The 13,071-nt window shown below is 43.8% G+C and overlaps 1 protein-coding gene across 3 annotated transcripts in view; it reads right to left on the bottom strand.

Moving 5' to 3' along the window:
* Positions 1-12,779, bottom strand: part of LOC128566988 (ATP-binding cassette sub-family C member 4-like) — a 316,653-nt gene extending 303,874 nt beyond the window's left edge. For 2 of the 3 annotated variants that reach the window (XM_053564127.1, XM_053564131.1), the window contains exons 1-2: positions 12,317-12,779; positions 5,214-5,298 (exon numbers count right to left, since the gene is read on the bottom strand). The gene's annotated coding sequence lies outside the window, so the exon portion shown is untranslated. The remainder of the gene's footprint in view (positions 1-5,213; positions 5,299-12,316) is intronic. The other variant, XM_053564126.1, reaches the window with a different exon arrangement.
* Positions 12,780-13,071: the final 292 nt, after the last annotated feature.

The following is a 13,071-nucleotide window of genomic DNA, read 5'->3' as shown; positions in this document are numbered from 1 at the left end:
GAGAGTGCAGGGAAAATCCTTGAAGAAGTTGGTCTGGGCGAGTATTTTATGAGGAGGACCTCCCGGGCAATTGAAGCAACATCGAAAATACACTACTGGGACTTGATCAAACTAAAAAGCTTCTGCACAGCCAAGAACACAGTAAGTAAAGCAAGCTAACAGCCCTCAGAATGGGAGAAGATATTTGCAGGTTATGTCTCCGATAAAGGTTTAATAGCCAGAATCCACAGAGAATTCAAACACATTAGCAAAAAAAGAACAAGGGATCCCATCGCAGGCTGGGCAAGGGATTTGAAGAGAAACTTCTTTGAAGAAGACAGGTGCGCGGCCTTCAGACATATGAAAAAATGCTCATCATCTTTAATCATCAGAGAAATGCAAATCAAAACTACTTTGAGATATCATCTAACTCCAGTGAGACTAGCCTATATCACAAAATCTCAAGACCAGAGACGTTGGCGTGGATGTGGAGAAAAAGGAACACTTTTGTACTGCTGGTGGGAATGCAAATTAATACATTCCTTCTGGAAAGAGATATGGAGAACACTTAGAGATCTAAAAATAGAGCTGCTATTCAATCCTGCAATTCCCCTACTGGGCATATACCCAGAAGACCAAAAATCACATCATAACAAAGATATTTATACCAGAATGTTTATTGCAGCCCAATTCATAATTGCTAAGTCATGGAAGAAACCAAGTGCCCAACGACCCATGAATGGACTAGCAAATTGTGGTACATGTATACCATGGAATATAATGCAGCCTTAAAGAAAGATGGTGATTTTACCTCCTTCATGTTTACATAGATGGAGCTGGAACATATTCTTCTTAGCAAAGTATCTCAGGAATGGAAGAAAAAGTATCCAATGTACTCAGCTCTACTATGAAGCTAAATTATAGCTTTCACATGAAGGCTATAACCCAACTATAGCACAAGACTATGGGGAAAGGGCCAAGGAATAGGAAGGGAGGGGGGAGTTTATGGTGGAGGGAGGGTAATGGGTGGGGCCACACCTACGGTGCATCTTAGAATGGGTACAGGCGAAACTTACTAAATGCAGAATACAAATGCCTACATACAACAACTAAGAAAATACCATGAAGGCTTGAACAGTTTGATGAGAATATTTCAGATTGTATATGCAACCAGCACATTGTACCCCTTGATTGCACTAATGTACACAGCTATGATTTAACAAAAAATAAATAAATAAATAAACAACAAAAAAAACAAAGTCACAAAGAGTAATTCCCAAACTAGTTTCAAGGTAACAACAAACCTAATGCTTAGACACGGTCTTCAGGCTCTCTGTATATCATTCGTTGAACATTGCTTTCAGGAAAAGACTCAAGAATTTACCATTGGCCCATGCCACGCCTTTCCGTGAGCTGGGTGTGCACTCAAGACAGCCGCAGGAAAAAGGCTGCCCAGGGTGTGAGGATGACATGCTGACCTGGTGTCTACATGCTATGGCAATGACCCACTGTCTATGGACTTGGTCTTGCTTTTCAATTTGTGGTAACAGCTATGTCCTGAGACACACCCTTTCTATGAGCAATGACATATAAAGTGAGAGATATTGCTAGTAACTAGGGGGCATTTGTTTTGTCTGAATGAGTCTAGCTATCATACAAAGTGAACCTCACATCTCCACATCAAGGGAATTCTTCTGCCTTACTCCAGCTCAATGTCAAGTTTTATTTATTTATTTATTCATTCATTCATTTATCATAAATTTACTGAAATAGGATCTCACTCAGTAGCCTAGGCTAGAGTGAAGTGGCATCATCATAGCTCACTGCAATGTCAAATTCCTGAGCTCAAGTGATCCTCCTATCTCAGCCTCCCAAGTAGATGAGAATACAGACACCTGCCACCATGCTCAGCTAATCAACGTCAAGTTTCAACTTTCATCCACCTTTTTACCCTTGAGTTACTATTGGATGTACAGCTTTTCAAATCTTTAGAATACAGATTTATTCTCAAGTAAAGGAAAAAATGCGGTGTTTAAAATTTTCTTTAAATTGAAGATCTGAACATTTAAAGTAATTTGCCTTTGCTAATTTTCCCAATACATAAATGATTCCAAACTAAAAATAAATGTTCCTCTGGAAAAATCTAAGTTTTTGTAAGATTTAAGGAGAACAATTATGTAATAATTATAGTAACATATCTGAAATAAATATTATCTTAACATATGAATTACCCCATTCCAAAAACCTCAATCTACTATCAGAAACATGTGGCCTTTATCACTTATAATCACTTTAAAGTTGCATTGGTCAGCGCCTCATAATCTTTAACATGTCCGTGAATCACCTGGAAATCCTCTGGAAATGCTGCCTCTGATTCCATTAGCGTGGGATGCAGCCTGAGAATCTGCATTTCTTTTTTATTAAACTATTTAGAGGATACTTTGTTTTTGTACTTAAACCCATGTAGATAAGACATTATATGTTTAATACAGCATGTTACCACTATACAAATGGGAAAAAAATTAAGTTTAATGTTTCTAGACCAATATGGCTGCAAATTTCTATACAATGCCAACTTAACATGGTGCACCGGGTTACTTTTTCCAAAGATGACAAGCATAGCTAAACTTGCCAAAAATTCAAATTTTATATATACATATACATATATATGCATATATATGTATACATACATGTCTACAAAACACCAACAGTTATGCATCATAGCAGCAAGAGATTTTCCCATTTCTGCAGTCATCTGAACAAAATTATAGAGACATGAGCAGAGTCCATTAAGAAAAAGCAGGGGAGGGCAGCACCTGTGGCTCAGTCGGTAAGGCGCCGGCCCCATATACTGAGGGTGGCGGGTTCAAACCGGCCCCAGCCAAACTGCAACCAAAAAATAGCCGGGCGTTGTGGCAGGCGCCTGTAGTCCCAGCTACTCCGGAGGCTGAGGCAAGAGAATCGCTTAAGCCCAGGAGCTGGAGGTTGCTGTGAGCTGTGTGAGGCCACGGCACTCTACCAAGGGCCAGAGAGTGAGACTCTGTCTCTACAAAAAAAAAAGAAAGAAAGAAAAAGCAGGGGATGGGGATAAAAAGAAAACCTCTAAAAACAGCAAAGTTTTGTTACTGTTTTGGTAGCTGGCACCAAGAATCTGCATTTCTTTTTCTTTTTCTTTTTTTTTTTTTCAGGCAGAGCCTCAAGCTGTTGCCCTGGGTACAGTGCTGTGGCATCACAGCTCACAACAACCTCACAGCGATTCTCTTGCCTCAGCCTCCCCAGTAGCTGGTACTACAGGTGCCCACCACAATGCCCGGCTATTTTTTTGTTGCAGTTGTCATTGTTGTTTTAGCTGGCCCGAGCCGGGTTCAAACCTGACAGCTCTGGTGTATGTGGCTGGCGCCTTAGCCACTTGATCTATAGGTGCAGAGCCAAGAATCTGTATTTCTTTACACTATCCTGGAGGGTGCTGGGTGATGTTTGGTCCACAGACTAAACAGGGTACTGAGCATTTTATCTACTTTCAGTCATTACTTCAATTGAATTTTGTAAACTCTTTAGAAATTAAAATAGGGAGTCTCAGTATCTGTAGTTCAGTGGCTAGGGCGCCAGCCACATACATTGGGGCTGGCAGGTTCAAACCCAGCCCAGACCTGCCAAATAACAAGGACAACTACAACAAAAATAAAAGAGCTGGGCATTTGTGGTGGATGCCTGTAGTCCCAGCTACTTGGGAGGCTGAGGCAAGAAGTTTTTTTTTTTTTTGTAGAGACAGAGTCTCACTTTATGGCCCTTGGTAGAGTGCCATGGCCTCACACAGCTCACAGCAACCTCCAACTCCTGGGCTTAAGTGATTCTCTTGCCTCAGCCTCCTGAGTAGCTGGGACTACAGGCACCCGCCACAACACCCGGCTATTTTTTGGTTGCAGTTTGGCTGGGGCCGGGTTGGAACCCGCCACCCTCAGTATATGGGGCCGGCGCCTTACCGACTGAGCCACAGGCGCCGCCCGGCAAAAAGTTCTTATGCCCAGGAACTCTTGAGGTTGCTGTGAGCTATGACATTATGGCACTCTATTGAGGGCAACATAGTGAAACTCTGTCTTTAAAGAAAAAAAAGAAGAAATTAAAATAGTGGCTATTAATGTTTTCCCCTTAGGACTAGGATGTCTTATTTTGTTTCAATGTATTAAATTATTTGTCTCTATGTAGTTATTGGTCTTCTTGTCTAGATTAATAGTACTTATTGGTACAGAAATCTGGGGACATTCAACCGTCCGATTAAGAGAGCCTTTGTTTACTCGATCTCCAAAAATCAGGCCAGGGTCCAGCATGTCTAAAGCTGATTTAGGTCTCCATGGCAATCTTACAGCTTTGCCACTCTCACTGCTAGGTAGGCTAAGAAAACTCCAGAATAAATACTTCTGAGGTGACTTCTGTTTTTGTTCTGCTCAGCCCCCGCCCCCATCAGCCTGGCAGGACACACGGGCTGGTGTCCATCCTGGGCTCACACACTCCTGTAGTGGAAGGTGGGCACTAAGACCTTGGTGGGCCAATCTCCTGCTTGGAGGTCATGTGTGTGTGGTTACATCAGAGGAGTCCTTTTCCCTTCAGTAGTTTCCCCTTCAGTTTCTTGAACAGCATCTGAGGCCTGCTGTCTGGTCCCGTGTGACACCCACTCCTCCCTGTGCATGCGAGTTTCCTCTTGGGCCACAGCAGGAGTGCCCTGATATCCAAATGTAACAGCGCAGTGTTGTTTTTGCATCCCTGTGATTCCTTTGTTCCCATGTCGACCTTCCTCCTTTACCACTTGGCATGGAAAACACAGGAGGCCACACAAAGTGCCAAACAGAATGAAAAAATGGAATTCCTCATTTTTGGTTTGAAGGGCAGTGCCACTGGCATAAACCATGGAATTTGCAAGAATACTCTGCCAACCAAGTTTCCCTTCACAGAAGAGAAGCTTAAAACCTTCTTGGGCGGCACCTGTGGCTCAAAGAAGTAAGGTGCCGGCCCCATATGCCGGAGGTGGTGTGTTCAAACCCAGCCCTGGCCAAAAACTGAAAAACAAAAAAAACCTTCTCTAACTGGAGGACACCACAGGTTTGGGAAGTAAAGGCACAGACATTAGACACTGTTGGGATCCCCATCATCAGAATTGTCACCACCCCCAAACCTTCCAGCTGAAGCCAAAGCAGGGGGAGGAGGGGAACCCTCTTCAAGTATGGGATTTGCCCCACCTGCTGATGGAAGCCAGGTGGGTTGGCAGCTGGGTAGAGAAGATTCCGATGCAGAGTACAGAAGCTTCGATTTCCCACTTGGAATCTGGAAAATTCAGAGAATGGGAGGTAGCAGGCTAGTGGAAATCTCTGAGCAGGGATGATAGGATGGCATGGAATATGTGGCTTGTACTGTCTGGCTGGGGGTCGGATGAGGACCCAGCTACATCTTTCCTTTAAAATTCCATAGCTGGCCAGGCACGGTCGCTCCTGCCTATAATCCTAGCACTTTGGGAGGCTGAGGCGAGTGGCTTACTTGGGCTCAGGAGTTGTAGACTAGCCTGAGCAACAGCAAGATCCCATCTCTAGAAAAACAGCTAGGCATTGTGGCAGGCGCCTGTACTCCTAGCTACTCGAGGCAAGAGGATCATTTAAGCCCAAGAGTTTGAGGTTGTTGTGAGCTGTGACGCCACTGCACCCTACTAAGGGCAACATAATAAGACTCTATAAAATAAAAATATAGATAAATAAATAAATAAAATAGAATTTCACAGCTAACTTGACTTTGAAAACAAAAGCTATTTGTAAACCCACCTGCCTGGGAAAACTGAAACAAGATGTTGCTAAATTTTAAAAGATAATGATAGGCCAGACATTATGGTTCACACCTATAATCCTAGCATTCTGCGTGGCCAAGGCAAGTGGATTCCTTGAGCTCACAAGTTCAAGACGAGCTTGAGCAAGATGGAGACCCCCTCTCCCCACCGTCTCTAAAAAAAATAACTGGGCATGGTGGCAGGCACCTGTAATCCCAGTTGGGAGGCTGAGGAAAAAGGATCACTTAAGCCCAGGAATTTGAGAGTGTTGTGAACTGTGACTTCCGGGCATTCTACCTAGGGTGACAAAGTGAGGCTCTGTCTCAAAAAAATAAAAGACGGGTGGCGCCTATGGCTCAGTGGGTAGGGCACCGACCCCATATACCAAGGGTGGCGGGTTCAAACCCGGCCCTGGCCAAACTGCAACAAAAAAATAGCTGGGCGTTGTGGCAGGTGCCTATAGTCCCAGCTACTTGGGAGGCTGAGGCAAGAGAATCACCTAAGCCTAGGAGCTGGAGGTTGCTATGAGCTGTGACACCACGGCACTCTACTGAGGGCAATAAAGTGAGACTCTGTCTCTTAAAAAAAAAAAAAAAATTCTTCTTTGGCAATCCTCATCATCTCAATAATTAGATCTTTGTGCAAGGACCTAGACCCCACCCCTTGTGGTTTTGACAGCAACATTATTTCTAGGCTGGTCAAGGTTGCTCACTAAGCCTGTAATCCTAGCAGTTTGGGAGGCTCCCTTGAGCTCAGGAGTTTGAGACCAGCCTGAGCAAGAGCCAGACCCTGTCTCTACTAAAAATGGAAAAATTAGCCAGGCATTGTGGTAAGTGCCTATAGTCCCAGCTACTCAAGAGGCTGAGGCAGGAGGATTGTTTGAACCCAGGAGTTTGAGGTTGCTGCAAGCTACATTGACCCCATGGCACTCTAGCCTGGCCAGCAGAGTGAGACCCTGTCTCAAGAAAAATATTATTTCTGGGCGGTGCCTGTGGCTCAAGTAGTAGGGTGCCAGTCCCATATGCCGGAGGTGGCAGGTTCAAACCCAGCACTGGCCAAAAACCACACACCCACACACACACACACAAAAAAAATATATATATACATATATTATTTCTAAAATATGGGTTTAGTCTGCATTATTCCTTTGAAAAGTATAGTCTACTCTTGGGAATTGTGCCTTACCTCCTAAAAGGAGTCAGGTGAGTTTTGCAGACTGATTTGTTCTAGCTCATCAAAGAATTAAAGAATCAGATATTTGTAAACAGCTCAGAAGTGACATTCTAGAAGGAAATTTATCATCCTGGAGACCCGTACTCACACCAGCCCAGGGAGCAGATAGCACCAGAGCATTTTCCCTTTCAGATCCCCCTACCTAATTGACCTGTGTCCCAAGGAATACCCACCACCTCACATTGTGTGTCTTGCACAAGGAAGGGTTTCCCAGGAAGGCAGGTAGAGATCCTTACCAAAAGAGCTAAAGGAGGGCCCTAGAGTGAGAAAATGAGGGCAAAGGAAGTGATTTGGATTCTCATAAAGGAATCTTTTCTTGAAAGACCTAACTCTACAATAGATTTCCATTTTAGGATTTGGGAAAAGAATAGGTGTCAGAAACTTAGCTATTCCCCTCCTTTCCTGCCCTTTTGAATTTATCCCAACTCTCAAGTTAATAGATTAGAATCTATTCCCTGCCGCTGCCCAGTTTGCTATTGTAATTTAGGAAAGCTGATAGGACAGGATGGTGAAATTAGAAGGACAGCCTCCTCCCTGTCACTGCTGACTCACTGGCCTTATAGAAAGGCAACAGCGTCCTTTCAAGGGATCTTTGATGCAGAAAAGTGGGCCTTGACAAACAGTTAGTCCTTGGAGGGGTGACAGAGCCACGAAGCTAAAATTCTACACTGTATCAAGAAACACTCCTCAGAGGACAACTCAAGGACTCTAGTAAGAAGATGTCAGTTATCTGTTTCTGGGTAGCAATCTACCCTAAGACACAGGTGGCTTAATATAATCATTTCTTCATTTATTAGAATTGTGATGGTTGATCAGACAGTTCTGCTACTGGCCTCATTTAGACTCACTCACACAACTGCAGAAAGCTGGTAACTTGGCTGGGGTGTCCAAGATGGTCTCACCGACATGTTTGGCCCTTTGTAGGATAGCTGGAAGGGCTGAGATGGCCAAGCCCTTCTCTCCACCTGGCCTTTCATCTCAGGCCACTTCTCAGCATGGCAGGCAGAGAAGGCTTCTCTGATAGAGTAACATTAGAGCCAAGTTCTAATGAAAGGTTAAAGGTAGAAGTAAGAAAGTAAAAAGGAAGAGGCTGGTAAGAGCAAGGGGATTTACAAGAGGAAATAACATGGGTCAAGACTGATAGAGTCAAATGTAGGAACACCCCAAATAGAGCAGACCCCACCTAAATGGATCAACCCCCACCCTCCCAACCGATGTCCTACCCTGGAAAGGTGGATGGCCCAATCCCCCACCCTTCCGACCTTTAACCCCCCCACCCACCTTTACACACACACACACAAGCTGACTTCTTTCTCGAACTCAGCTTGCCATCATCGGGGTGGAAATAAAGGCCTCAGTTGCCCACACAGAGCCTAGATTCCATTTTCTTTCTTTTTTTTTTTTAAGTGGAATCATAGAGAAGTGAAGATTTATTGCTGTGAAAACAAATCTGTACTCTAGTAGCATGAATCTTGGGCATTAAGCATAATCAGCTGAATCAAGTTAAGAAGTTGGAAATCTGCTAAGAAATTTGTGCACACAAATTCTGTGTGTGTGTGTGTGTGTGTGTGTGTGTGTGTATCCAAGGGTCCATTTCCCTTTTGTTTCGCATCTCAGAATAATTTTTATTTGCACTCTTGACCTCTCAGAGACTCCATGAGGTAGGAAAAAGAACTATAGTTTCCAGAGGGAAAAAGTGGCATAAAGTCAGTTTGGCTACTACATAGAAAGAGAGAACCTGCCGGCCAGATTAATGCAGGTTCAAGGAGATATGGATTTTTTTTTTTTATTTCACACTACGAATAGTGGGAAACCTTTGTAAAGTTTTAAGGACAGAGAAGGAAGTTCAAACTTTCTCTGTGAAGGCTTCAACAAACTGATAATTGGCAAATTAACAGAAGAAAAGTATGGCGAGGCAAGATGGCTGATGCCTATCATCCTGGCGCTCTGGGAGGCCAAGGCAGGAGGATCCCTGGAGCTCAGGAGTTCAAGACCAACCTGAGCAAGAGTGACAACCTGTCTCAACTAAAAATAGAACAATTAGCCAGGCATGTGGTGGGCGTCTGTGGTCGCAGCTATTTGGGAGGCTGAAGCAGGAGGATTGCTGGGCCCAGAAATGTGAGGTTGCTGTGATCTAGGCTGAGGCCCTGGTACTCTAGTTCGGGTGACAGAGTGAGACTCTAAAAAACAAAACAAAACAAACAAAATAACTGGAGAAAAGGCAAACAAATATATTAATGCTCACATGGACATAAAAGTCCTGCAAACGGGTTCCAACAAGGCCAGATGGTACAGACTTGAATAGGTCCCTCCTCAGAGGAAGAGGGAGAGGCAGGGTATGAGTGATTGCAGTGGGTAGTCAATGATTTTTAGAAAAAAAGGATGAGGCCAAAGAATAGATAATCTCTTGGGACACAATTGTTCTGAGCTCAGTAGGAGGTGAAGGATGGAAACTCACTGTAAATAAAGGTTGTATTATTATGTAGAAAAGTCCTCCCAGGTAATCTTTCAGAGCAGCCCTCCAAAGAACAGATGAAAGGTCTGTCTCATGATGACTTTTAGTCTTTTCCCGTCTTGGGGTGGTTAATCTCTCCAGGCTAGTGATGTGATTCCTAGGGAAGGGATCTTAAGATAATTGTAATTTTTTAGGGAGCAGCTTTCCTCAGTCTGACCAGTGACTTCCAGGTGTGCCTCCCTGCACTTGGCTAGGGAGAAACAGGAGAAGGTTGGAAAGTCCTTGGCCTTGAAGCAGCTTCTCAGGCTGTCCAGCACAACAGAGTTACTGATTCGTTTGCTTTTGTGAATGACAATAAAACCTTGATTCCTCCAGCTGACTAAATGAACACCCTCTTGGCCAAGTGGATCCCCAAAATGCCCTAAAGTTGAGTTGCTAGCCAAGAAGAGGGAATTCAGAAATGCCTTGTCATGACACCCTCTCTTCTTGGAGATCTGTAACTCATTTACAGGCTAAGGTTCAGCAGGACAAAAATTAAACCATTCCTGCAGGTCAATTTACCCAACAGATCACCTGAGTGTGTCTGGTGCCTTGTCTCTGATCATTGGGCTTCCTCATCTTTTTTTTTTTGGCAGTAAAATCAACTTTATTTGGCCAATGTGTCCAATTCCATATTGTGATAGAAATGCCTGAAGAGCTAGCCAATGTTTGAGCCAGCTCCATCCCCCAGCCTGGGTCAGGGTCCTAGTTATCAGATGACAATAAAGGCTTGGAATGTTTTAAGTTAAGCTTCCTCATCTTAACTTAAAACATTCCAAGCCTCGAGGCAGCGCCTGTGGCTCAGTCGGTAAGGTGCCGGCCCCATATACCAAGGGTGGTGGGTTCTAACCCGGCCTGGCTGAACTGCAACCAAAAAATAGCTGGGCGTCGTGGCAGGTGCCTGTAGTCCCAGCTACTCGGGAGGCTGAGGCAAGAGAATCGCTTAAGCCCAAGAGTTGGAGGTTGCTGTGAGCTGTGTGATGCCATGGCACTCTACCGAGGGCCATAAAGTGAGACTCTGTCTCTACAAAAAACAAAACAAAACAAAACAAAACAAACAAAACATTCCAAGCCTTTATTGTCATCTGATATAGGGCAAAATTTTAAAAATTAAAAAAAAAATTCCAAGCCTTTAGATAAATCTTCATTTCTTTAGTGAATTATAAATCTAAGAATCTTTAAACCCACTTATAACTTTTTATCCCCCTTCTTCCAAATGTCCTGCCTTTTTGGGTCAAACCAACATGTTACTGAAAGTTTGGTACTTGTCTCCAAGGCCACATTAGGAGAAACAGGACAGATGGTTTGAGAAGAAGGAAAGAGAAGTTTATTAATTTGCTAGCAAATGACAAGCATGGTGCACTTGTGTCTTAAAGTACTGCAGTCCTAACTATAAGCAGAAATATAGAGGGTTTTTTTTTGTTTGTTTGTTTTTATTATTAGAGAAAGAGTCTCACTTTGTCTCCCTTGGTAGAGTGCTCTCGCGTCATAGCTCACATCAACCTCCAACTCCTGGGCTTAGGCAATTCTCTTGCCTTAGCCTCCCAAGTAGCTGGGACCACAGGCACTTACCTCAACCCGGGCTATTTTTTGTTACAGTTTGGCCGGGAGCCCGGTTTATGGGGCCGTTGCCCTACCCACTGAGTATATGGGGCCCTCAGTATATGGGGCCAGTGCCCTACCCACTGAGCCACAGGCGCTGCCCATATAAATACAGAGGTTTTAAAGGGAGGGCTTTCAGCTCTGGGGAAGACAATCTTGTGATCTCTGCCAGGACAATTCCATGCAGCCATCTCAATTGGTTTAAAGAACAAAGGACACCCCTTTGCCCCTCTGATTACTGGGCTTGGGCAAAAATGTAGGTTTTAAGAGAGGAGTTAAGAGAGGAGTTTAAAGGGACAACTGGTAAACATTTTACCCATTTTCTGGCCATTCCCTCTGTTACATATTAACCACTGCCAATTTTACCTTTCTGTATCTATGGGAGGAGGGGCGGTATACTTTGAACTACTTCCTGCAGAATTGGTACAATGTTTTGGAAGGTTTATATTTATTTATGCCAGTGCAAAACTTTGGGAGTAGATAATCCAACAGATTACTGGATGAAAAAGGACATAAGCAACAACCACAGCAGTAAGGATTGACAAGGCAAAGTGGAGAAAGATACCTGATAAGAGATTTTTCTCTGCTTGGTATCTAAGACACCAGTAAGATTTGGTGTTACGTTGTACATAATGCCTGGGTGAGAAAGAAACACGGGACCTATTAGTCACCGCTTCTGCAAATTCAGAAATCATATATGGGAATACTTTCACCAGACGAGGGATAGGATGACAAACCCAGCAGCAAGACATGTAAGTAGAAGAGGTGATAGCTGGCAAAATCCTTATTAGGAATTGTTTCTCCATCCTATAGATAGAACAAGTAAGCATTTTCATTTTTCCAACTTTTTCTTTTTGAGACAGAGTCTCACTATGTCGCTCTCAGCAGAGTGCTGTGACTCTGTCTTTGGCCCACTGATTTGACATATTGCTTTACTGTGCTTCCTTTACCCGTGGTAGTATTACCATACTTACCCCTGGGTGCTAGGAAGCGTCTCCCATAAACTATTTCATAGGACCTTAGTGTAACCTGCTTCTAGGGGCTATTCTGTTGGAGGAGGGCAAGCAGCAAAACTTATCCCACTTTAGGTGGGTTTCACGCAATTTCCATTCCAGATACGGAGCTTTGCTTACTTACTGAGTTACCTCTGACATAATGAGGGTCCACTGTCACTCCTAATGGAGGAAGAGAGCCCATACCTTGGAATGAATTCCTTCAGAAGGATTCTGGTAACTTCAGACTCTCTCTATTCAAGTAGGGCAAACCTCTACCCAGTCTTCTCTCTTCTGGATAACTGAAGAGCTCTGATTAAAGCAGTCAACTCAGCTATCTGGCCTGAAGTCCCAGGTGTCAATGCCATTGCCATGACATGGCATATCCAGCCCTTCATTGTTCATTGTCCATAAAGCTGCTCCAGTTGGTGAAAACACCCCAATCTGGCTCTGGCATCAGCTGATCTCACAGATCCATCCTGTTAGAATATACAGACTCCAGAACCTCTGAAATAACAGTCATGCTACAAAGGCACATTCTCTTTGGCCAGTAACAGGACAGCAGAATTGAAAGTAGTCTCACAAGTAGCTGCTACTACCCAGAAGCAAGGAGGCCATCCTCCTACATTGTTGTCCAGCAGCTTTCACAAGTGTGCCACTGGCCATGAGATGTCTCCCAGCATCTACACTAAGACTCCAAAGGTCATCCCTTTTTTTTGTTTTTTTTTGCAGTTTTTGGCCGGGGCCAGGTTTGAACCCACTACCTCTGGTATATGGGGCCGGCGCCCTACTCCTTTGAGCTACAGGCACCGCCTCATCCCTTATTTTCTATAAATGTACAATTTAATTTATTTTTGCAAGTTAGACAACCCCAAAGCAGGGACAGTCATAAACTCTGCTTTAGTTATTTTTTTTTTTTTTGTAGAGACAGAGTTTTACTTTATTGCCCTCGGTAGAGTGCC

Source organism: Nycticebus coucang, chromosome 15 (genome assembly GCF_027406575.1).
Source record: "Nycticebus coucang isolate mNycCou1 chromosome 15, mNycCou1.pri, whole genome shotgun sequence".
NCBI lineage: Eukaryota > Metazoa > Chordata > Mammalia > Primates > Lorisidae > Nycticebus > Nycticebus coucang.
This window is presented reverse-complemented; position numbering and strand designations above follow the sequence as displayed.